Here is a 25,844-nt window from a genome sequence, read left to right on the forward strand (position 1 = left end):
ATTACCGAATTAAAAATGCAAACAATGAATATGGCTATTAAAGACAATGAAACGACACCAACTGCTTTATTGCTATGCTACTGTCTTGTTAAACATAAGAATAAACTATTTTCTAATATAATGTTTGTAAATCTCACCAATCTAGACTTCAATTTTCTGTACTAAGGGATGGGACCAGACTTAATTTTTTTAATATTTATTACCTTGATTATTTCTTATTTATATGTCGATTGTTATTCCCTATCCTGGTTTCCGGGCCAACATCCCCCTAACACTTCGCCCTCCCATTTTATATTGGCTTCCCCTCCCCATCACCCTCCCATTACCACCCTGCCCCCAACAATCATGTTCAGTAGGTCTTCAGGCGTCCAGGACAAAGGGCTTTCCCTTCCACTGGTGCTCTTACTAGGCTCTTCATTGCTACCTATGAGGTTGGAGCCCAGGGTCAGTCCATGTACAGTCTTTGGGTAGTGGCTTAGACTCTGGAAGCTCTGGTTGGTTGGCATTGTTGTTCATATGGGGTCTTGAGGATGAGAGGTGATTTTAAATATACATCTTCCCTTTCAGGTGCATTGGGATATCAAATATTTGCTGTTGTGTGTAACTGAGTTCTGATGATGCCAAGTCATGTTGCATATGTTCTTGCACTTGCCTCTTGACATCTTGTTATACCTGATCTTGGTATAACTGGTCTTCTTGTCTCTGAATGGAGCCTTCTGTGGACCTGTGAGCCTGTGATCTTATAAGAGAAAGCACGTTTGGAAGATAATCTCTTCTGTGCAAATGTGTGCCTTGAGGGTTGTGGGTCAGACTAAGATCTAGGATACTGGAAGGAATGGTCCTGTTCAATGCCTTCCAGTGGCTCCTGCATGCTGCATGCTTCAGGGGTCTCCTCTTGGACAGTCAGTGGAGTTAGAGTGGGGTCCCATCTATTAGCTTAGGACTGAGACCACTCCTGGGATTCCAGGTCTCTGTGGGTAGGTTTCTTGCCAGAAGGCTGTGGGACAGCTCCACCTCTGAATGCATGTGGATACCAGTGGTGTCACATCCCAGGTTGCTCCAAGGCACACATTCCCTCTGAACTCCTGGAAGGTCACTCTGTTTTCAAATAGAAGGGTTTGATGATATATTTGTTTTAAATTTGACACTCAAAAGTGAACTCTAAACTATATTTGTTGAGACATGCTCAATTACTATATTCTATATTTGGAAAGGTAAACAACTCCCAAAAAGTCATCAAATAGAGAGTCCACATACCACAGTAAGGTATCAATTATGTGTGCATGTAAATCGGTACTGGCCTGTGATTTGTGTGTAGTGAGTGCCTCCTGCAGGTCCTGGGTATCAGAACTGGAGGATTTTGTCTATGTTCACAATAAAGACTTCCCACTTTGTACAGCAATATATGGCTGTTCCCTCAGTTTTCAGGTTATTCATTTGCAGGTAGACCATGCTTTGTCAGTCATCTCTGGAGATGGTGATTCACTTTTACACTGAATCAGCATAATATTTTCCATAATTATTACTTTTATTTCTTATGCAAGCAATCTATTCCAGACCCATTCCTCGAGCCTTGTGGTCCTATCTCACGGTATAGGTACTGAAGGTGAATCCAGAGGCTGCACATGACATTTTAAATGACCCTTTAGGCTGCACCAATCCTCCACCAGATACAACAAGATGCAACTCACGAAGTGTACCTGCAAATATAAAGAATTCTGATCAAAAAATTGTCAAACATGCCCACTGTCATTCTCACACATGACAACTCATGCATGCATTATTGTTTGTTATTGATAATTACCTTGTAAAAAAGCAATCACAGAAACCAGGTCCAGCACCAAGATTGTGCTTAATGTTCTGTTGTCAGTGTGAACGCTGAGTGGGAAGACAGGGCTTGAGTTTTCTGCCTGGACTTCATTGTCTGGGTTGGGCAGATTTTAAAGAGAAGGAGAGGGACTTTTTGCATATTTTTCTGCTATGTCTTTGCTCTGCTCTGTGAGCCGTAAGGACAACAACAGACAGTCCAAATGTCTCAGATAAAATGATGTAACATAACAGTGATTTCATTAAAATATTCATTATGTGTTCAGAATAATATTTCTAGAGCCTTAATTATTATTTGTACTTTTTAAATATTAATTTATTTGTGAAATTTTCACATGCATTTTTATTTTGCCTGTATGTGTGAGGATTTCATATTTCTTAGAGTGGAATTAGATTGGCAGAGATTCGAAAGCTTTGATGTGAACAATGGGGATTGAACATGTTTCCTTTGAAAGACCACCTTGTAGTCTCATTATTTCTTCTATAATGAATACATAATATTACAACATAATAGTATAATGACTACATAATAATACAACACATCCTCCAATGACTCAATTTATGAATGCTTATTCAAAATGGTTAAGCTAACCATAGATAACTGTTCATTGAAGGTGAGCATTTCAATAATTTAGAATCTGTTGTTATAATAATTTTATGCCAAAGACTGTATATCCACCCATCTGAACACCTGGATTAGAAAACAGAGAACATTAATTTAAAAAAAAAAAGAGTATCATTCTTGAACAAAATTTAAAAGGGGCTTTTGTTATTGAACAGGAAGGCAGAACTCTGAAGGTAAGAGTGAAAAGGAAACCCCAAAGACCAGCAGGAATGGGTGCTACCTCACAATCCTATGAATGACAAAAAGTAAGCACATTGCTGAGAACCATCCTAAAGTACTGTATAGCTGAAAAATTAGACAGTGTCATTATGTTCTTCAAGGAAAGTAGTATGTGACATTATACACAGTATTCACACTGGTGATCTTGAAGTAATGTTTGTTTTTTGAAGCTGTTTTGGGAAATTGTGAGCCAGCATTTCATGGATGGGTTTCAGTTCTTACCATCATGCCTCCAAATGTATATCAGATACTCCAGAACCTTTTCTGAGAGCTTAGAAAATCAGGTCACACCATGCTAGATGTACTTAGTGATAAGTCAGAGAAATTACAGGTCAGGTTATATGATGACTGCAACATCCCAAAGTCAGATTCCTTCTGACTTTGTAAGGTAACCAAAGATAAGACAACTGTGTAAGGAAAAAAAGCAGAAGTTAATGATGGAATAGGATGAGATTACAAAGTTTATCCCTTAAGAAACAACACCATGTGCATGGTTCATGTTACAATACAAGCACCCATCTACTAAGTTCCATTGTAGGATGTTTTCAGACACTTGAATAAACAAATCTTTAACTGAAAAAAAAATAAACACTCAAATGGAGAGACAGTCAGCAGGTAGAATATAGAAGTAAGTCTGTCCATGGCTGCATGCACACCCAAGATGGTCCAGACCCAGGTTGTTTTTTTTTTTTTTTTCAAACACAGGTATGGATGAAGCCATCAGAGAAATCCATTTACTTGTCAGGTGTTGACTCTGATGGCAGTCTTAAGATTTATATTTCATGAGGATTTAGTCTGTAATAGGAAAGACAGGAGCCCACAGAAAGTTCACTTCTGCTTTCTTATGGAAAGTAACTGTACAATGCAAGACCTATGTAATTAGTATACATCGAATCTCATGAGTAGTAAACAAATATACCAAGGAAGACAGAAGAAAGTGAAATTTCATGAACTCTACTAATCTGTCAATTTTCTGTCTCATATATTTGAAATTTTCTTTTTTCTTCAATCTTTATTAAATTGTGCATTTTTCTCCGTCTTTATTAAATTGGGTACTTCTTTTTTACATTTCTATTGTTATTACATTTCTGAGTTCCCTGGCAAATATCCCCCTAACACCTATCCCTTTCCTTATATATGGGTGTTCCCTCCACATCCTACTCCCATTACTGCCCCCCCCAAAATCCCACCCTTTGGGGGTCCAGCCTTGAAAGGTCCCAGACCTTCCCCTTCCACTGGTGCCCCAATTAGGCTATACATAGCTACCTACGAATTTGGAGCCCACGAACCCATGTATAGTCTTTGTGTAGTGGCATAGTACCTGTAAGCTCAGGTTGGTTGGCATTGTTGTTCATATGGAGTCTCAATCCCCTTCAAGCTCTTTCAGGCATTTCTCTGATTCCTTCAAAGGGGGTTCCATTCTCAGTTCAGTGGTTTGCTGCTAGCATTTGCCTCTGTGTTTGCCATATTCTGGATGTGTCTCTCAGGAGAGATCTACATCCGGTTCCTGTCAGCCTGCACTTCTTTGCTACATCCATCTTATCTAGTTTGATGGCTGTATATGTATGGGCCACATGTGGGGCAGGCTCTGAATGGGTGTTCCTTCAGCCTCTGTCCTATACTTTGCCTCCATATTCCCTCCCAAGGGTATTCTTTTTCCCCTTTAAAGAAAGACTGAAGCATTCCATTTTGATCATCCTTCTTGAGTTTCGTGTGTTCTGTGCATCTAGGGTAATTCGAGCATTTGGGCTAAGATCCACTTATCAATGAGTGCATACCATGTGTGTTTTTCTGTGACTGTGTTATCTCACTCAGGATGATATTTTCCAGTTCTACCCATTTGCCTACGAATTTCATAAAATCTTTTTTTTATAGCAATGTAGTATTCCATTTTGTAGATGTACCATATTTTCTGTATCCATTCCTCTGTTGAAGGGCATCTGGGTTTTTTCCAGCTTCTGGCTATTATAAATAAGGCGGCTATGAACATAGTGGAGCACGTTTCTTTGTTATATGTTGGAGCATCTTTTGGGTATATGCCCAAGAGAGTTATAGGTTGGTCCCCAGGTAGTGCAATGTCCAATTTTCTCTTTTTCATCAATCTTAATTAAATTGTGTATTTCTCATTTACATTTCAAATTTTACTCCCTTTCTAGGGTTCCTGTCCATTAGCACCCTAATACTTGAAATTTCTATTTGTTCTCTATCAGTAGCTTCAACCTTATACTGCCCTCTGTTTCTGACAGCTTTATAAACAACATGAGAACACAAAAATTCTGGGCAGAGTGAAATGTTTTTTTCTGCCCAATTCTTACAGTTGTTGAGCACAACAGAAGAGAGTATTGTGGGAAGAGGATGCCTGATGTCTCCATTCCTCGCAATTTTCTGCACTGCTAAATAGGTATTAATGTACAGAGCATTCTTCTTTGTTCTTGGTAACATATGTGTTCTATAACTTGGAAGGGATATGAATTGCCTATCTTTGGACAATTTTTATTGTAAGTTTTTGAGATAAGCATGATTGAAAATAGAGAAAGAACATATACTAAAATGCTGATTTTATTAAACAAAGTAACAGTAAAAATAATCAACTGAACTTTATGATCAAAAGATCTTCATATTATTTTCAAAACTTTAAAAGACAATGCTATCAGGATGTTTCTAAAACATGAACATGCATGTAGGAAAACATTATAGCAACATTGTAAAGATGTAAACTAAGCACAGCATGGTTACGTGAGAAAGGAGAAATAGATTTCTTTAGGCAACTAACTTTCCTGTTGATAAAGATTGTAAGGCCCAGCTTTTTCTTTCAAACACATGTTTGGATGAAGCCATCAGAGAAATGCATTTCCTTGTCCGTCTCAAGATTTATATTTAATGAGGATTCAGTCTGTAATAGGAAAGACAGGAGCTCTCAGGAAAGTTCACTTCTGCTTCCCATGGAAAGTAGCTGAACAATGCAAAACCTAGATAATTACTATACATCAAATCTCACGAGTACTATATCAATATACCAAGGAAGATGGAAGAAAGTGATATTTCATGAACTTTACTAATTTGTCAATTTTCTTTCGCATATATTTGAAATTTTCTTATTTCCTTCAACCTTTATTAAATTATGTATTATTTTTCCATTTTATTTAATTGTGTATTTCTTATTTACATTTCAATTGATATTACCTTTCCCATTTTCCAGGAAAATATCCCCCTAACCCCTCCCACTCCTCTTCTAAATGGGTGCTCCCATCCCCATCCTCCTCCCATTACCACCCTCCCAAAACAAGCCTGTTCACTGGGGTTCCAGCCTTGGCCAGACCCAGGTGTTCCCCTTCCACTTGTGCCCCAATTAGGCTATTCATTGATACCTATGAATTGGAGCCCAAGTTCCATGAATAGTCTTTGGGTAGTGGCTTAATCCCTGAAAGCTCTGGTAGGTTGGCATTGTTGTTCATATTTGGTCTCAAAACCCTTCAAGCTCTTTCAGTCCTTTCTCTGATTCCTTCATCAGGGGTCCCGTTCTCAGTTCATTGGTTTGCTGCTGGCATTTGTCTATGTATTTTCCATATTCTGGCTGTGTCTCTCAGGAGAGATCTATATCCACTTCCTGTCTGCCTGCATTTCTTTGCTTCATCCATCTTATCTACTTTGGTGGCTGTTTATGTAAGGGCCACATGTGGGGTAGGCTATGAATGGGTGTTCCTTCAGCCTCTGTTCTAAACTATGCCTCCCTATTCCATCCCAAGGGTATTCTTGTCCCCTTTTAATGGAGGTGTGAAGCATTCGAATTTTGATCATCCTTCTTGAGTTTCATGTGTTCTGTGCATCTAGGGTAATTCGAGCATTTGGGCTAATATACACTTATCAATGACTACATATCATGTGTGTTTTTCTGTGATTAGGTTACCTCACTCAGGATGATATTTTCCAGGTCCATCCATTTGCTTATGAATCATAAAGTCATTGTTTTTTATAGCAGTGTAGTATTCCATTGTGTAGATGTACCAAATTTTCTGTATCCATTATTCTGTTGAAGGGCATCTGGGTGAATTTGTTATATTTTGAGCATATTTGGGCATGTGCCCAAAAGAGTTATACCTGGGTCCTCAGGAAGTGAACTGTCTAATTTTCTTTTTTCCTTCAATCTTTATTAAATTGTGTATTTCATAATTGCATTTCAAATGTTAGTCCCTTTCCCGGTTTCCTGTCCAATTGCCCCCTAATATTTGAAATTTATATTTGTTCTGTATCAGTAGCTTCAACCTTATACTGCCCTCTGTTTCTGACAACATTATACACAACATCAGAACACATAAATTCTGGGCAGAATAAAATGTTTTCTCTGCCCAGTTCTCACAGTTGTTGAGCACCACAGAAGAGAGTATTGTGGGCAAAGGATGCCAGAATTCTCCCCTTCCTGGCAATTTTCTTGACCTTTAGATCAATATTAATGTACAGAGCATTCTTCTTTGTTCGTGGTAACATGTGTGTTCTGTATCTTGGAAGGAATATGAATTGCCTATCTTTGGAGAACTTTCAATGTAAGTTTTTGAGATAAGCATGATTGAATATAGGGAAAGACGTTTTAGTGAATGCTGACTTCATTAAACAAAGTAACACCAAAAAATCAACTGAATTTTATATTATTTTATTTTCAAACTGTTAAAAGATAATGATATCAAGATGTTTCTAAAACATGAACATGCATATAGGACTACATTATAGCAACATTGTAAAGGAGTAGTCTAAACACAGAATGGTTAGACGAGAAAGGAAAAATAGATTTCTTTAGGCTACTAACTTTCCTGTTGATAAAAATGTAAATTCCTTGCAGCAAGTCCAATATTCTTATTTATGATATTTTCTTCACTAGTCTCATGGCTCAATATTATTTGAAAAACATCAAGTAAAGCATCCAGGCACAGCAGGGGACAGTAGCAGCTCAATCAGAAAAACCTGCCACCTCAAGACTCTGAAATTTATTCCATCCTGAGCACCATAATAATTATAATATCTATAGCTGGATTAAAAATATCAAAAAAAAGGAAAAATGCTCCTCTTAGAGCACAAAAAAATCATTGAAAATGGCTTTGGACAAACTTATGCAGCACCATATCCCAAATTTGTGATTAAAAGAAAGCATATTCATGTAATAGGGATCAATTAAGAAACCAACATTCTTTTTAAATTTTACTATTAGATATATTTCTTTACTTCCATTTCAAACATTTCCCTTTTCCAAGTTTTCTGTCCATAAACTCCCATCCCCACCCCCTCCCCCATGTGTGTGTTCCCCCCAGGAACACCCCTCACCGCCCCTCCCACATTCCCTTGCACTGGGAATCCAACCATGTCAGGACCAAAGGCTTCCCCTACCACTGGTACCCCAACAAGGCTATTCCCTGCTACAAATGCAGTTGGAGCCCTTGGTTAGTCCATGTATAGTCTTTGCGTAGTGATTTAGTCCCTGGAGGCTCTGGTTGTTTGGCATTTTTGTTCCTATGGGGTTGCAAGTACTTTCAGTTCTTTCAAGCCTTCCTCTAATTCCCCTCAAGGGTTCCTGTTCTCAGTTCAGTAGAAACCAAAATTCTTATTACAGGATAATACAGGCCTGAATTGCCAGATTTAGACGAAGAGGCCAGAAGGTCAGAGACATATGGGATGCTGGTTCCTGCATATGGGAAAGGCAGTCCTCAAACTCTGCTGAGACGGAAATTCATCTCTAACCAGGAACAGAGATGTTGCTTTTTCAGATGCTTTGCCCACGGAGGACATAAAAAGAAGGAGGTTTTTAAGTCATGATAGAATATGCAGTGAATGAAGTCATTTTTTTTCTGAACTCTTTTCAGAAGTCCCTGAGTACCAATCTGGGAATGTGTACTATGTAATTCTAAAATTAGTCATATAATTTAATCCAACAAAATTTTACACAAAGCTAGATACTAAGCACCCTGCCAATATAGACCAAAAATTAGAAAATATTACTGTAAATTTGGACCAAAATAACACAGCATTTCAGAGCAATCCACTGAACTCCTTTATAGTGTTCCAAACTGCAGATTTCCTTTACCAGTAAAGCACAGATGGAGAAGTATGGTATATTTTGCTCCCAGGCACTTGATGCCTGAGGGCTGTACAAGACTAACACTACCAATAGCTTGGGCATTGTAGGAGAGCTGGCCCTGGTGGTGCTTTCCAAGAATGATACTCATTTGTCAACATCTACAATTCAACTTTCTTTCCTAGATTGGTGGTGATGGAATCATTAATCTGCTCCAGGAGCAATGTGTGAAAGCAAACAACCACTCTATTTTAAGTGGCAGTGAAACTGGCCAGCCAGGGTGGGAAAGAGCTCTTAGAATTTCCATAAAATTCTTAGATCAGTAAAGACATAAAATTGTGAATACAACAAACAGATGACTGATTCATAACTGCATGAAGTCTGAAGGAAAGGTAGTCTTCTGTGCTCCTCTAAGCTCCCTATTTTTGTCTTTCCTGTACAAGGTCATAATTATTTTTAAATTGTCCCTTAAAATAACAGCACATCTATAATTTATAAGATAACCAAAATTATCCACACCAATATAAGTAAATAGAACCACAGTCTCGTTAAAATTGCTTCCTTCTGAATTGCTGGAAAAATTACTGTCTGGGGCCCAAAAAGAAATTGGAAAAATGGTGAGTCAAAATAAAACTAGTTGTCATTCATTATTTGTTCTCCAGTCATAAGGTGTTAAGAAATTGCATGGCATAACACAGGTCCTTACAGGAAGGCTCTGAAAGGCTGTATGATCCAAGGTCTTCAAAATTTAGCATCCCTTTCTGAAGCTGTTCTCAAAGCAAGTCACTGGAAACAGTATTGCTAGAGACAGAATCATGCAGGGAGCCAGAACTACAGATCATCTCCAATGATAAATCCTGCCCCTTCTGCCTTCTTGGTGTTTCATTCTCTGATATGTAAACTTTATAAGTAATGTTTAGTTCCATAAAATTATTTGCATGAAGTGTGTAAGCTACACACATCATTTAAGGATGAAAATATGCTGCTTGTTTCAGTGGACAAAAGACTTATTTTGAATTAATTTGATCGTTAAGGAAATGGTAATATAAATCTTTAATAATGTTGTATGAAAGTATGAAGTGAATCTTGAATATGCCATGGCCAACAGGATCCATAGGCTGTGTAAATCAGAAGTTGTGTACAGAGATATTTTAGGTCTCAGCCAGTTTCAGAGCCATTTCCATATATCTGAATCAGCAAACCATGTTACCTCTACTGTGTGTTCTTTTTAATTTTTTTTCTTCCTGTCTGCAGCCATGGTTTTCAGATGGTCTTACTCTCTCCCTTTACATATTTCTACTTCCTAGGGACCTGTTCATGACCCACCACAGCTCTATGTTCTTTACTTTTTACATGTATATTTGCACTATTTTTTTGTTCTGGGTCTGATTTACCTAACTTAGCATGATGTTCTTTTTCTGGTACTATTCATTTACATAAAATACTCATGATTTCATTTTATTTCTTTTCTTTTGTTGAATTTTTTCTTTAACTACATTTTTTGTAATATGGACAACACTTTAATTTTTTGATATGTTTCTATATGGAATGCAAAAACACAAATTAAAATCATATAGAATGAAATAAAAAATGTCAGTGATTGATGTAGGATTGAATGTGAGATTGGCTCTCTGTCTCAAAGACTAATAGCCATCATCCACTCAGGGTTTAGGGAAATTTCAAATGCTATCCTCTTTCTCAGATTCCCCCTGGAAACTCATAACCCTATCACACTCCCCTGCTTCTCTGTGGGTGCTCCACAGCCACAGAATTATTCTTTCCTGACACCCTGCCCTGGCATTCCTCTACACTGAGGCATAAAGTCATTAATGGACCAAGAGCCTCTTCTCCCACTAATGCCCTAAAAGAACATCCTCTCCTAGATATATGGTTGGAGACATGGGTCACTCCATGTGTACTCTTTGGTTGGTTCTTCAGTTCTTGGGAGATCTGGGGCGTCAGGTTGATTAATACTGCTTCTCTTCCTATATAGTTGCAAAACCTTTAAAGTCTTTCACTCCATTTTCTAACTCCTCAGTTGGGGACCCCATTCTCAAAACAATGGTTGCCTGCAAGTCACTCAGGAGACAGTAATATCAGGTATCTGTGAGCATGCACTTCTTGGCATCCACAATACTGTCTGGGTATGGTGAGTGTATATGGGATGGATCCCAAGGTCAACAGATTCTAGATGGTCTTTCCATCAGTCCCTGCTCTACCATTTTATGTTGCTGTATTTCATCCCTCGAGTATTCTCTTTGCCATTCTAAGAAGGACTGAAGAATTCACATTTTGCTTTTCCTTCCTCTTGAGCTTCATGTGGTCTGTAGATTGTATCTTGGGTATTTAGAGAATTTGGAAAAATATCTACTCATATATGAGTGAATGCTATGAGCCTTCCTTTGTGACTGTTTTTGCTCACTCGGAATGCTATTTTCTAGTTACATTGATTTGCTGAGGATTTAATGTTGTTTTAATACCTGAGTAGTACTGTGTTGTATAAATGTACCATATTTTCCTTGTCCATTGCTCTGTGGAAAAAAGATCTCTGTTCTTTCCAGCTTCTAGCTATTAAAATATGGCCGCTATGAAAAGAGAGGAGCAGGTGTTCTTGTTATATTATGCAGCATCATTTAGGTATATGCACATGAGTAGTATAGCTGAGTCTTGTGTAGTACTATGTCCAATTTTCTGATCATGTAGTTTTTTTTTGTTTTTTTTTGTTTTTTTTTGTTGAGCTTGTTAATGTAACGGATTATGTTGATTGGCTTCCACATATTAAACCATTCCGCATCTCTGGAATGAAGCCTACTTGTTCATGATTGCTGATTGTTCTCATTTGTTATTGGATTCTGTTTGTGAGAATTTTATTGAATATTATTCGTTGATATTTGTAAAGAAATAGGTCTGAAATTCTCTTCCTATGTTACAACTTGTTTTTTTTTTATATAACCATAATTGTGGCTTCATGGAAAGGAATGGAACATTGTTATTCCTCTTTCCATTTTTTCCATAGTTTGAAGGGTGTTGGTATCATGTCTTCTTAGAAGGGCTCATACAATTTTGCACTAAAACCATCTGGTCCTGGGCTTTTTTGGTTGGGAGGCTTTTAATGACTACATTCTATTACTTTGGGCATATGTAACTGTTCAGATGATTTATTTCATCCTGATTTAACTTTGTTACCTGGTATTTTTCTAGAATATTGTCCATGTTATTCAGAATTTCAAGTCTCATTGAGTATAGACTTATGTAGAAGGATCTGAATATTTTTTTGAATTGCATCAGTTTCTGTGGTTATTCTCCCTTTTCATTTCTGATTATGTAAATTTGGTATCTTGTAAGAGAATAACACATGACATATCATCCATCTCTCATTCAAATGTAATCACAAATATCTTCACTAAGACAAGAAATAATAAAGGTTACCAAGTGGCAAATAATCCTGGAATGGAGAACGCTGACATATATTTGGGCTACTTTATGAGGTATTATACCTTTACCTACTTTTCAACTTTTATTATACACTGTTCATTTCCAATACATCAACAATCAATAGGAGAAAAAGAAAGATAGAGGAAAAAAGAGAAGTAGATTTATTAGACTTTTGCCTACCCTGTTGATAAAGATTGTATGTTTCCTTGCAGCAAGTCCAATATTCATATTTGGGATATTTTCTTCTTCTACTCTCGTTGCTCAATATTATTTGACAAAAATCAAATAAAGCAATTGGGAGCAGCAGGGACGAAAAGTTGATTAATGAGAGCAACCTGCCCCTCTCACAGTTCTGAAATTTATTCTCTAACCAGAGTCCCAAGAATTATGATATCTAAAGTCAGCATAAAACCTGCCCCTATTACAGCACAAAACAGTAATTGAAATGGCTGTGGTCAAACATAAGCATCTCCGCATCCCACATTTGGGATTAAAATAAAACTTATTCACATAACAGGGATTAATTAAGAAACCAAAATTCTTATTAAAGGATAATAAAGAGCCTAGATTGCCAGATTTAGAAGAAGAGGGTAGAAGGCCAGAGATGCAAGGAATGCTGGTACCTGCATTTTGGAAAGGCAGTCCTCAGACTCTTCTGAGACAGAACTTCACCGCTAACCAGGAACAGAGTTGCTGCTTCTCATATGCTTTCACCATGGAGGGCATAAAAAGAAGATGCTTTAAGTCTGTGATACAAGATGCAGTGAATGTAGACATTTTTCCTGAACATTTCTCTGAAGTCCCTGAGTACAAATCTGGAAATATGGACTATGTGGTTCTAAAATTAAATGTATAAATTTAATCCAACAAAGCTTTACACGAAGGCAGATATTAAACACCTTGCCAACACAAGTCAATAATTAGGAATTATTACTGTAAATTTGGACCAAAATAACACAGCATTCAGAACATTCCACTCCACAGCTTTAGAGTGTTCCAAATTTAAGAACCCCTTACCAGCAAAGAACAGAGGTAGAAGTTCCTGATCTGCTTTGCTCACAAGGCTTTATAAAAATCCAGATATAGGCAATTGTAGATTGTATTTAATGTGTATTTACAATCAGTGTTGCAGGCAAATGGTGTTTCCCTGTTCATCAAAGTGATATTAAGGACAAATTCAATGCAGAGGGAACAATTTTTACAAAAAAATGTAATCATCATTCCTCAGAAATTCACAAGCACCTGCAAAGTAAATTTAGAAATACCTGATTTGCCATCCAGTGTAAAGTGAGACAGGGCATCACTAAGAGCAATGGGGGGTTGGGGATTTAGCTCAGTGGTAGAGCGCTTGCCTAGGAAGCACAAGACACTGGGTTTGGTCCCCAGCTCTGAAAAAAAAAAAGAACCAAAAAAAAAGAACAGAGAGCAATGAGTGTTTTCCTTAACACTGTTTCCATTGTGTCCCATAAGTTCGGATATATTGTGCCTTAATTTCATTAACTTCTAAAAGTCTTTAATTTATTTCTTGATTACATCCTTGACTAAATTATCTCAGATCAGTGGGTTGTTGAGCTCAAATATATATGTGGAATTTCTCACATTTTTTTGTTATTGAAGACCAGCCTTAGTCTCTGGTGATTTGATAGGATACAGGGTATTAAGTCAATCTTCTTGTATCTATTGAGTCCTGTTTTGTGACAAGTTTTTGGTCAATTTTGGAGAAGGTACCATGAGATGCTGAGAAGAAGATATTTTTTTTTATTTTAGGATGAAATTTTCTGTAGGTATCTGTCCAAACCATTTGTTTCATAACTTGTTAGTTTCAATGGGTCTCTGCTAATTATCTATTTCCATGATCTGTCCATTACTGAGAGTGGAATGTTGAAGACTCCTGTAATTATTGTGTGAGGAGCAATGTGTTCTTTGAATTTTAGTAAAGTTTTTTTTTTTTTTATGAATATGTGTTTCCATGCACTTGGAGCATAGTTGTTCATATTTGAGAGTTCATTTTTGGTAGGTTTTCCTTCGTTGATTATTTACTGCCCTTCCATTTCTTGATAACTTTTGGTACATATTTTATTTTATTCAATATTACAATGGCTAATCAAGCTTGTTTATTTGCATTATTTTCTTAGAAATATCTTACAGTCTTTTACTCTGAGATAGTACTTGTCATTTTCACTGAGGTATCTTTCTTACACGGAGCAAGACACTGGGTCCTGTTTAAATATCTATTTAGTTATTCTATATCTTTTTATAGGGGAATTGATTCCACTGATATCCACAGATATTAGGGGCCAAGGATTGTTGTTTACTGATATTTTTGTTGTTAGAGGTGGAAATATATTTGTGTGGCTTTCTTTTTTGGGTTTGTTGAAAGAATGTTATTTTCTTACTTTTTCCAGTGTGTAGTTTTCCACCTTGTGATGGTGTGTTTCATCTATTATTCTTTGTAGGCCTAGATATGTGGAAAGATATTGTACAAATTTACTTTTGTCATGGAATATCTTATTTTCTTCATGTATCTTAACTGAGAGTTTTGCTAGGTATAGACGCCTGGATTGGCATTTGTCTTGTCTTAGGGTTTCTGTGTAGGGTCTCTATTCTAGTTACCCAGAATCTTCTGGTTTTTAGAATCTGTGCTGAGAAATCTAGTGTGATTCTAATTGGTTTTACTTTTTATGTTACTTGACACATTTCCTGCACTGCTTTTAGGATTCTTTCATTGTTCTGTGCATTTGGTGTTTTGATATTTATGTGACAGAAGGAGTTTCATTTTATGTCCAGTGTATTTGAGTTCTGTAGGCTTATTTTATGTTCGTTGGCATCTCTTTTTTTAGGTTAGGATAGTTTTCTTCTATAATTTTGTTGAAGATATTTACTGGCACTTTAAATTGTAATTCTTTGCTCTGTACTATACCTATTATCTTTGATTTGGTCTTTTTATTTTGTACTGGATTTCCTGAATGTTTTGAGTTCAGACCTTTTTGCTTTTTGCATTTTATTTGACTATTGTGTAAATATTTTTATGGTATATTCTCCCACTGAGATTATCTCTTCATCTTTTGTTTTCTCTTGGCTTACATAAATGACTCCTGACTTTTTTCATTTGTTTATCTCTACAGGGTTTTTACTCTTTGTGATTTCTTTATTTTTAGATTCTGCATGTTTTTGTTTAATTCCTTCAGCTGTTTGGTTGAGTTTTCCTGTAACTTTTTAAAGGATTGTGGTGTTTCCTCTTTAAGGGAATACACCTGTTTACCAGTGTTCTGTATTTCTTTAAGGAAGTTCTTTACTTCCTCCTTAAAGTTATCTGTCATCATTATGAGATGTGATTTTAAATCTAAATCATTCCTTTACTGTGTGACGGGTTATCCAGTACTTTCTGTTGTGGGAAAACTGTGGTCTGATGATGCCAATCAGTCTTGGTGTCTGTTGCCTATGTTCTTGCACTTGCCTTTTGCCATCTGGGTATCTCTGATGTTATTTGGTCTTGCCATCTCTGACTGGATCTTGTTCCTTCTGTGGGGCTGTAAGCCTGTGTTCTTAGAATTGAAAGCACTCCTGGAAGTCCAGCTGTTCTGTGCTAATTTTGGGTCTAGAAAGTTGTGGGACAGCTTTAGCTCTTGACCCAATTGTATACCTGTAGGACTGTTCCTCTTCCAGGCGACCCAGTGGCTCATGTATTTTACATGCTCTTGTAGTGTATCTCCTTGGACAGTCAGTGGAGTGAAATTGGGGTCCCAACTGTGGGCTTAGTTTTGAGAGCATTCCAGGGAAACCAGGACTCTAAGGATAGGTTTTGGGCCTGGAGTGCCGAGGGACATACCCAGCACTGGGTGCAAATGGAGAATCATCTCAGTCTGCTCCATGTTTCCTGTTTCCTCTGAACTCCTGGCAGTACTCTCTTTTGTCAAATGGAAGTTTTTGTTGATATATATATATATATATATATATATATATATATATATATATATGATACTCAAAACAGTGGACTCTAAACTTTATATTTCCAGACATGATCAAATTCCTAAAATTTATAGTTGTAAAGATAAACACCAAAAAAAGACATCAGATAGAGCATGCAGATTCAACAATAAAATATCAAATATGTGTGTATGTAAATTGCTTCTGTTCTGAGATCTTTGTGTACTGAGCGCCTCCTGCAGGTCAAGAGTATCTGAACTGGAGGTTCTTGTCTATTCTCACAATAAAGACTTCTCACTGTGCCACTGTACAGTAATATAAGGCTGTGTCCTCAGTTTTCAGGTTGTCCATTTGCAAGTAAACCATGCTTTGTGAATCATCTCTGGAGATTGTGAACCTGTCTTTCACTGAATCAGCATAATATGTTGCATAATTATAACTCTTACTGCTTATGTCAGCAACCAAATCCAGACCCTTTCCTGGAGCCTGGCGGACCCAGCTCATGCCATAGGAATTGAAGTCGAATCCAGAGGCTGCACATGAGAGTTTCAATGACCCTTTAGGCTGCACCAGTCCTCCACCAGACTCAACAAGCTGCACCTCACAGTGCAAACCTGCAAACAGAAAGAATACTGATAAAAAAACCTGCCCTGAAAGCCCACTGTCACTATCACAAATGAAAACTCATGCATGTACTAATGTTTGCTTTTTATAATTACCTTGAAAAAGAACAATCACGAAAACCAACTTCATGACCAACATTATTCTTAATGTTCTGTTGTCAGTGTTGAATGGCAAGGAAGAGCTTGAGGTTTCTGCCTGGATTTTAGGGTCAGCGCTGGGCAGATTATAATGAGCGTGGTACGAACTTATTTGCATACATTTCTGCTATATCTTTGCTCTGCTGCTTTAGGAACAGCAATAAACAGTTCAAGTGTCTGAAAGAAAATTAAGTAACATAACATTGCATTAAAACACTAATTATGCATTATAATATTTCAACAGCTTTAATTTAAATTTGTCCTTTTTAAATATTAATTTACGTTTGAAATTTTATGTTTATTTTCATTTGTTTTATAGAGGTGAGGATTTCATATTTCTTGAAGACTTAGAGTGGAAGATATTTACATGCTTTCATGTGGATAATGGGAATTGAACATGGGTCCACTGGAAGGCCAGCTAGTACTCTAACCACTCAGCAATCTGCTCAGCCATAGTTTTGTGGTTTTTTTTTAAATGCCCTCATAAGAGTTTATCTTACCAGATAGGATGTGATGAATAAATTGAAGTTTATAGAATAAAAATTACAGTTTGATAATTTTAGGGAAATGAATGTAAAGACCAATGAATAATGGAGTAGACATTAAACTAAAGTAGCAAAACTTAGCTGCAGAAATAGGATAGAGGGGGGATAATACGAATATGTACTAAAGTTTTATATTCATAACTGAAAAAGTAATATATTATATAAACAGTACTAGTATAAGAGATTATTTGATTTATATTGATATATTAAACTTTGTTCATATATATATTATTTTTGTTTGGGCTCTATTAAGTATCATACTTGAGATATATGCTATTTTAATGTCTTCAATTAAGTGTACATTTCTTTGCTGTAATTAGAGTAGGAAGGAGAACAATTTTTTACCTGGTCTGAAAGCTGATGGTTATAGGACTGCTAATCTCTCAATGCTTCTAAGGATTTGGTGGTTGTGAAACCTCTCTCAATTCTAGCACCTTAGAAATAGTTATCTTTGTATTATAAAGAAGAATTTGTAACTAATTATTTGATGTTGAAATTAATTCTACCATTAGAGAAACTGGATTTGATATGTCTGAGGTTTAATGAAATATGACCTTTTTTTTCAGCAATTGCAGGAAAACAAATTTCATTTAAAAACATCAAAACCTAAATTGGTGCTCTGAAGTCACATCTGCTGTGGCTTCCTTGACTACATTTCTCTTACAGGTTTTGTTTACTTAACTATGTTATTTTTGCCTACATGAAAGGAGTAAATTCTGCTTGGATACAATAATAACCCTTGCTGTACCTTCTTGGCACCTGTTTTTAGTGTCCTGAATGGCTGAGAAGTGAAAATCCCACATTAATGTTCTTCCCCATGCATCAACACTGATCTGTTATCAATATTTGTTTCTAGAATCTGGAGAGTGGGCAGAAGTCATCCAGTACTAGAATATAGATAATGTCCATACCCTGCATGGCTTCTTTTGAGCTCTATGTCCATTTTCACAGAACAATGTCATCATCTGAATGGATTTCTTCTCACAAAAATGTTGGAAAATACTTATAAAAATCCTCACATAGTTGTAGTCTAGTAATGATCCTTGTAGCTGCATAACAGAGTGGATTAGAAATGAATGCACATAATGAACATAGGACATCAGTCAGAAGACACCAGTGTAAAAGCATAATCAACAAGGGCCAGGGTAAAATGACATCACCAGTGTCCAGTTATCCTATGACAGCAAGACCTTAATATTTTGAGGCATTGAAACACCGGTAAATGGCCTGAAAACTAAGTTTTTGAAGATGGTTCTGAACCTTTTACAATTTCTTAAGGAAGAAATGAAATTAACAAGGATGTGGAAAACCAGTAAGTCCTGTAAAGCATTATAAAAATGCATAAAAAAGGAAAAAGCTTGTGAAGAAATTTTCAAGACTTTCCAATTAAAATAGAAGTAGTAATGAAAACACAAATTGGGAAAATTTTGGAAATGGTAAACTATGTAAGTAGACAGGACGTACAAATATAAATATTATCGAAAGAGTATAAGCAGGGTAAATTTTATAATCACAATATAATATGAATAGAAGGATGGGAACAGTCCAAGTTCAGAATTCCATAAATTATTTTCAACAACATCATAGAAGAAGCCTTCTTTAACCAAAAAAATGAGATACTTATAAATGCACAGAAAACTTAGAAAAGAGGAAATAAATTGTATCAGGAAAGGACTTGCCTCTGATTAATAATAATCAAACCGTAAATGTACGGTATGAATACAGAATATAAAGGATGAAAGGGGGAAATGTAAGTAAGATATAATGTCAGACCTATGAGAATTATTCCTACTTGTCAATAAATAAAATAAAAGCCTCAGAGGCCTGGAAAAATGTATTGCAGTCTCAGAAAGAGTACAGATCACATCCTAGACTATTTTTAAAGATTTATTTACATATTCATATTTATTTTTAAGGAATTATATATTTATTATATGTCAGTACACTGTGGAGCTGTCTTCAGACACACAAGAAGAGGGTATCAGATCCCATTACAGATGGTTGTGAGCCACCATGCAGTTGCTGGGAATTGAACTCAGGATCTCTGGAAGAGTAGTCAAAGTTTTCAAATGCTGAGCCTCTCTCTAGCTCATTCTAGACTATTAAATGCAGCAATATTTCAATCACCATAGATGATGAAAACAAGATACTCCACAAAAATATTAAATTTAAATTGTATCTATCCACAAATTTAGCCCTATAGACAACACTAAAAGAAAAAACTCAAAACCAACGAGGTTAACTTCACTCAATAAAACACAAGAAATAAATAATTGCACTATATCAAATGCAAACAAAAGAAAGCAAACACACACACACACACACACAGCAACACACACACACAAACTGCCAACACATACCTCAAAATAGCAGGGATTAACAATTTTTGACCATTAATGTCTCTCAAGATCAGTGAATTCAATTTCCCAATTAAAAAACAAACAAACAACAATAACCATCACAACATAGCACTAACTAACAGAAAAAAAGCAAAAAAGACCATCAAAATGCTTCTTATAAAAATTACACCTCAGCATCAAAAACAGACATTACTACAAAATGCTAGAAAAAGATTTTCCTAACAAATGGAAACAAGAAGCATGCCAGTGTAAATATTGTAATATATAACAAATACACTTTCACCCAAAGTTAATCAAAATTGGTGGGTGGATGGACATCAAATATTCTTGAAAAGAAAAGTCCACCAATACGACATCTCAATTTTGAACAAGTATTTTCCAAAGGCAAGGACACCCACATTCATCAAAGAAACATTACTAAAGCTTTCATCGCAATTCATCCCCACAAATTATAGTGACAGACTTCATGAACCTCATGCTCACCAAATGACAGTTCATTCAGAAATAAGGCAGGAGATCAGTGAACCTAGCAGATATTGTGTTTAAAATGTACCTAACAGATATGTACCGAAAATTCCATCCAAAAACCTAATAATATGCAATTTTCTCCACATCTCAAGGAACATTTTCCCAAGCTGGTCATATACTTGAATACTTGACCAGCAATCAAGTCTCAACAGATAATGGAAAATTTAATTAACCATCTGTATCTTATCAAATTTGTATATCAATCACTATGGATTAATGCTGGACTTAAAAAAAACGAAAAAAAAACGAGAGAAAGCCTACAAAGTCATGGAAACTGAGTAATTATCTACTGGATAATAATTTGAATCAGGATGAAATAATGAAAAAATGGAAGACTTCAGAGAAATCAGTGCAATTGAATGCAGAACATACCCAGACTTTTGGATCACAATGAAAGAGTGCTATGTGTAAAGTTCCTACTATTAATGCCTTCATAGAGAATTTATTGAGATCATATACTATATACTTTTGAGCACATACCAAATCTCTAGAACAAAAAGAACCAAAATCTTGAAAGGTGTAGTTGGCTGGAAATAATCAACTTGAGGCCGAAATCAATAAAATAAAAACAAACAATAATATAAAGAATAAATGAAATAGAGTTTTTTCTTTCAGAAAATTAACAAGATTTAAAATCTCCTATTCAAATTTACTAAAATACAAAATATTCAAATTGACAAGATCAGAAAAGTAGGAGGGCATAATAACAGACATCAAAAAATCACTTGGTCATATTTCAAATACCTATGTTGAGTGGAGGGAGGAAGTTAGATATGATAGTCAGAGATGCACTGCTATCAACCAGGCCTCTTCGGTGCTCTGATTTATTAGCAATTGGATGCCTCTTTATTCAAAAAAGTTTCACAGAACAAAGAAAATCTAATGATTGTCCGAATGATACAGAATATATATCTTACTTGTCTTTATGTTTCCAGGGTTAAATAGTTAGTCGCAATTAGAAATTACAGAGGAGGATAATCTTATTTTTATTAAACCTAAATTAAAATTTAAAGAATGTAAAGAATGTCACCTCCAAATTAAACACATTTAATGAATGACAGCCTGATCTTTTGGTTGGCAATATTTGGCATGCCAGACAAACAGAAAATATCTGAACCAACTTTTTATGAATTGCAAATAATAAAAATGACATTCTTTACTGTATATTTTATCGTTTACACTTAGAAGTAGGACAAGAATATATTAGCCATTCTTTCTTATTTACTAAGTTCTATTCTTGCAGAGGTATACCCTGTATGAACTCCTAGTTTTAAAGTACATTTTCAGAGACCTCTAAGCCTATACTAAAAGAAGACCCTGAATCAGCAACCTATTTTTCTGACCATTCATAATTTTTCATTTGTCCCTGTTTACCTTTCAATAATTATTGTTTGAGTTTGTTGAAGGGCAGATACACAGAAAAGAATCCTAGAGAAATAGCCTCAATAAGCTATGTGCTTTTCTATCTTTATTGATCTGCAGGGCAAAAGGTAGACTTCAAAGGAATAGACAGATAAAGTGCATATTAGGATTTTCCTAAACAGTATCAGATATAATCGTTCTCAAGTAAAGACAAAAATGTAATCAAAAAGCATAAAGTTTTCAATACTGCAAAACACCAAACTCCAAAAGTTAGAGATTGAGAGAGAATAACTGTAATGATCTGCTTTGATTCAGTAAAACTGTGTCAATGAGTAATGCTAGATTTATGATTTTTACCCTTTGCAGTGGATATGACTGTGATAATACAGAAAGAAACAAATATGAACACATAGAAAATGCATAAATACACAAAAGAGAACATTGTAATACATACAAATAAGACACATGAGAGGTGGAGCCTATACAAAATTCATGAGAGTGTGTAGTGGAGTCGTATGGTTTTCCTTGTATTCTAATGCTACCTAATTGTTTCTAAAGATATTGTTGCCCAAATGAGCAGATTGTCATACACTCAAAGTGATGCTACGTGTACCTTATCCATGATTTACCTGGTCAATAAACGACTAGATATTATTATTGGGCATTGAAGTGAGAAAGCTGGAACTAGAGATTTGAATTAGGGGGTTGCAGGTACAGAGAGGAGGGAGGAATCCTGAGAAGAAAGAAGCTGCACTGTCACAAAACTTCATGTCCAGGAGAAATAACAAGCGCTGTGTAGCTGGAGAATAGGTAAGTACAGGTCTAGACCTGCCCAATCTAGAATTATGGTTTTTGAATAAAATAATTGGATACTGTGTCTTTTATACGGGTTTGTTATGATTACAGTCTTCCTTACAAATAATGTTTAACAGTACATTGAGTTAATTTGTGTTTGTCATCTACTGAAAGACGTAAGTCTGAAATGAATTGTCTTTGTATGTCCAGTGAAACTCAATTGGAGGAAGGTAATTTCCTTTTTGAGAATTTTTCAGTGGGTGATAGCTTCCAGGTTAGGGATGAGGTCTTGTGTCTCAACACTAAACCCCATGTGGCTTAGGATAGAAATACAGTATAATGACCAAAACAAAACTACAAAAGTTTACAAGGCAAAACAAAGAAAAATAAAGCCACAAAAGGAGGCACAACAATGAGAAACACATTTGTTCATACACTTAGGATTCTCATAAAAATAAAAGAAAACAAATAAAGAGTCCTGTCGTAATCATTGTGCAGCAACTGAGATCATTGAACATGCAGCTCTAAATGTAAACCCTCCAAATATTCCCAGCCATTAGATCACAGGGAAACCCACAGCAGATCGGACTGAAAGAGGGTAAGAGCCAGAGTAGAAGGAGGACACCAGAAATGAGAGACCACCTAAATCCCCTGAGCAGAGGTCATATGCACTCAAAGAGATTGAAGCAGCAAACAAACTGATATGGATCAGCACAAGATCCTCTTTGTATATATTACAACTTTCAATTTAGAACTACATTTCTCTATTTTTCCATCGAGGATATCTAGGCTCTTTAAAATGTTGGTTATTATAAATAGAGCAGAAATGAATATGATTGAGCTAGTATCTCTAGTAGGATGTAGAGTCCTTTGGGTGTATGCTAAAAGATGGAATAGAATACTGAGGTATATCTGCAACATTAATTTTTAAGTCATTTTAAATAATGATTTTAAATGCTTTAACCTCTCGTGTACCCCATAACCCAACAGAGTAGTGGAAAAGGAAGGATAGTGGCGTTTGGGAGCTGTGGACCTGTTTTGAATGGCTCTTTTGAGCAACTGTTGTTGGTATTGTCTGGAAATAGTTTAGTTTAGAGTTTAGCAGGCGATGAATGATAGCTCTTTCTACTCACAAACACTTTACAGATATATCAGTAGCCTAATTTCATAGAGGCAGGTTAGTAGCAATGGTCACACAATCTAGAAGAGGCAGCCAGGACTCTGACTCAGGTGGTTTAAGCAGGAAGGGACCAGTAGTAACACCACTAGAAATTTTTGGCTATGACTCTTTCAGGAAAGCAAAGGCCAACAATTATTCAGACCCACAAGTGTTGTATAACTAGCAGTATAACAAGTCTAGCTCAGCCTCTGTCACTCTGTAGAGTCCTATTTGTTCCCTACAAACATCATGTATTCTCTACATGTCAAGCCACAATACATGTATCTAATGAGCCTGAGTCCAAGGAGTGCTGACCAACTATCTCAACAATGTAATGTAAGACAGAGAAATATCCGTATGTTTTTAGCAAAGACTCTGTATCACATGCCCTTTCCTGTGTTTGCTTTAGTGAAATACCCTCTCTCCTGTGTCTCTTTTAGTGTAACTTTCTGTCATGAGTCTGTATTAGTCACTCAGCTGTGTCCCCTTCAGTAAAACACTCCTTAAATTGGTTGCTCCAGCAAAACTCCATCCAACACAATTGACTTTTTGAAGAATCCTTAACATTCTACTTCATAAATCCATCCCCAGATTCAAGTGAGACAGCCATACTGGCCTCCATAGTTTTTCCCACAGTGGAGTGAGGTGTCTGGGGACTTCATAGCAATTTGTGCAACATGTAACAGACAATTCCTTGAATTCAAATATTACAAACACTGGACAGAAATCTCCTGGTTTGTTGGAAAGTTACGTTCAATTCAGGATCCAAAAGAGAAGATTTCCTTGACTTCTTATCATTCTTTTGTTTTATAGGTGGAGGAAACATTATGTAGTTGTAGGAAGTAATTTGTATTCGAAACAGTACCTCAAGTTCAACATAGTTTTGTAAGATGTCTAATATAGAATAGAGCAAGAGGATTCCTGTCACTATGTATTCACCATGAGATCACTTTCATATAAAGCACATGGCATACAACTTTTCGAGGGAATGCTTGCTAAAGGCACAAGTAAAATCAATGTTCTGACTACACAGACATATTATTAATCAAATCCAAAAATAACCAAATACCACTATGTGCTAGTTAATAGTCACCCATTTTCCAAAATTAAATGATCTATAGAATAAGCATGGCCCTAATACCTGTGTGTTACTGTGAGAAAAGATGCTTTATTTATGTATTGGGACTAGGAAGGAAGTAAATATGAAATGACATGGTATGCACTTATTGATAGGTGGATATTAGCCCAAATGCTCAAATTACCAAAGATGCACAGACCATATGAAACTCAAGAAAAATGCACAAAATGCAGATGCTTCACTCCTTCTTTAAAAGGGGAACAAGAATACCCATGGGAGGGGAAAGGGGGGCAAAGTTTAGAGAAGAGACTGAAGGAGCACACATTCAGAGCCTACATCACATGTGGCCCATACATATACAGCCACCCAACTAGATAAGATGGACAAAGCTAAGGAGTGCAGGTTGACAGGAACCGGATATAGATCTCTCTTGAGAGACACAGCCAGAATATGGTAAATACACAGGCGAATGCCAGCAGCAAACCACTGAACTGAGAACGGGACCTCCGTTGATGGAATCAGAGATAGGACTGAAAGAACTGAAGAGTCTTGAGTCTCCATATGAACAACAATGTCAACCAACCAGAGCTTTCAGGGACTAAGCCACTACCTAAAGACGATAAAAGGACTCCTGTGATCCAAATTCATAGGTAGCAATGAATAGCCAACAGTAGAAGGGGAAGCCCTGTGTCCTGCAAAGGGTGGAGGCCTAATGAGTAGGATTGTTGGGGGAGGGTGGTATTGTGGGGTGGATGAGAAGTGTAACATACATATAGAGGTGGCAGACGGGTAAGGGGGCTGTTGGCCTGGAAACAGGGAAAGGAAAGAACATTTGAAATGTAAATAAGAAATACTCAATTGAATAAGGATGGAAGGAATAAAATATTTATGTATTATCTCAGACCCCAACTCAAATAACATGTACATATAATGAGTTGATTAATGGTTTCTGTCAGATATGATTTGATCAACTTATAGAAATTATGCTTATGGTACTGTGTACTCTTCTATATTTTACATTCTATAAGACTAGAAATTCTGATAGACAGCAAAACCAGAGTTTACAACACACTTTCAGGTCACTTAAAAATATTAGATTAGTTTTATGTGATTAAGTACTATTTATGCAAATTTTAATGGGAAAGATCATATTATATTTTAT

This window comes from Rattus norvegicus, chromosome 6, assembly GCF_036323735.1.
Source record: "Rattus norvegicus strain BN/NHsdMcwi chromosome 6, GRCr8, whole genome shotgun sequence".
Lineage (NCBI taxonomy): Eukaryota > Metazoa > Chordata > Mammalia > Rodentia > Muridae > Rattus > Rattus norvegicus.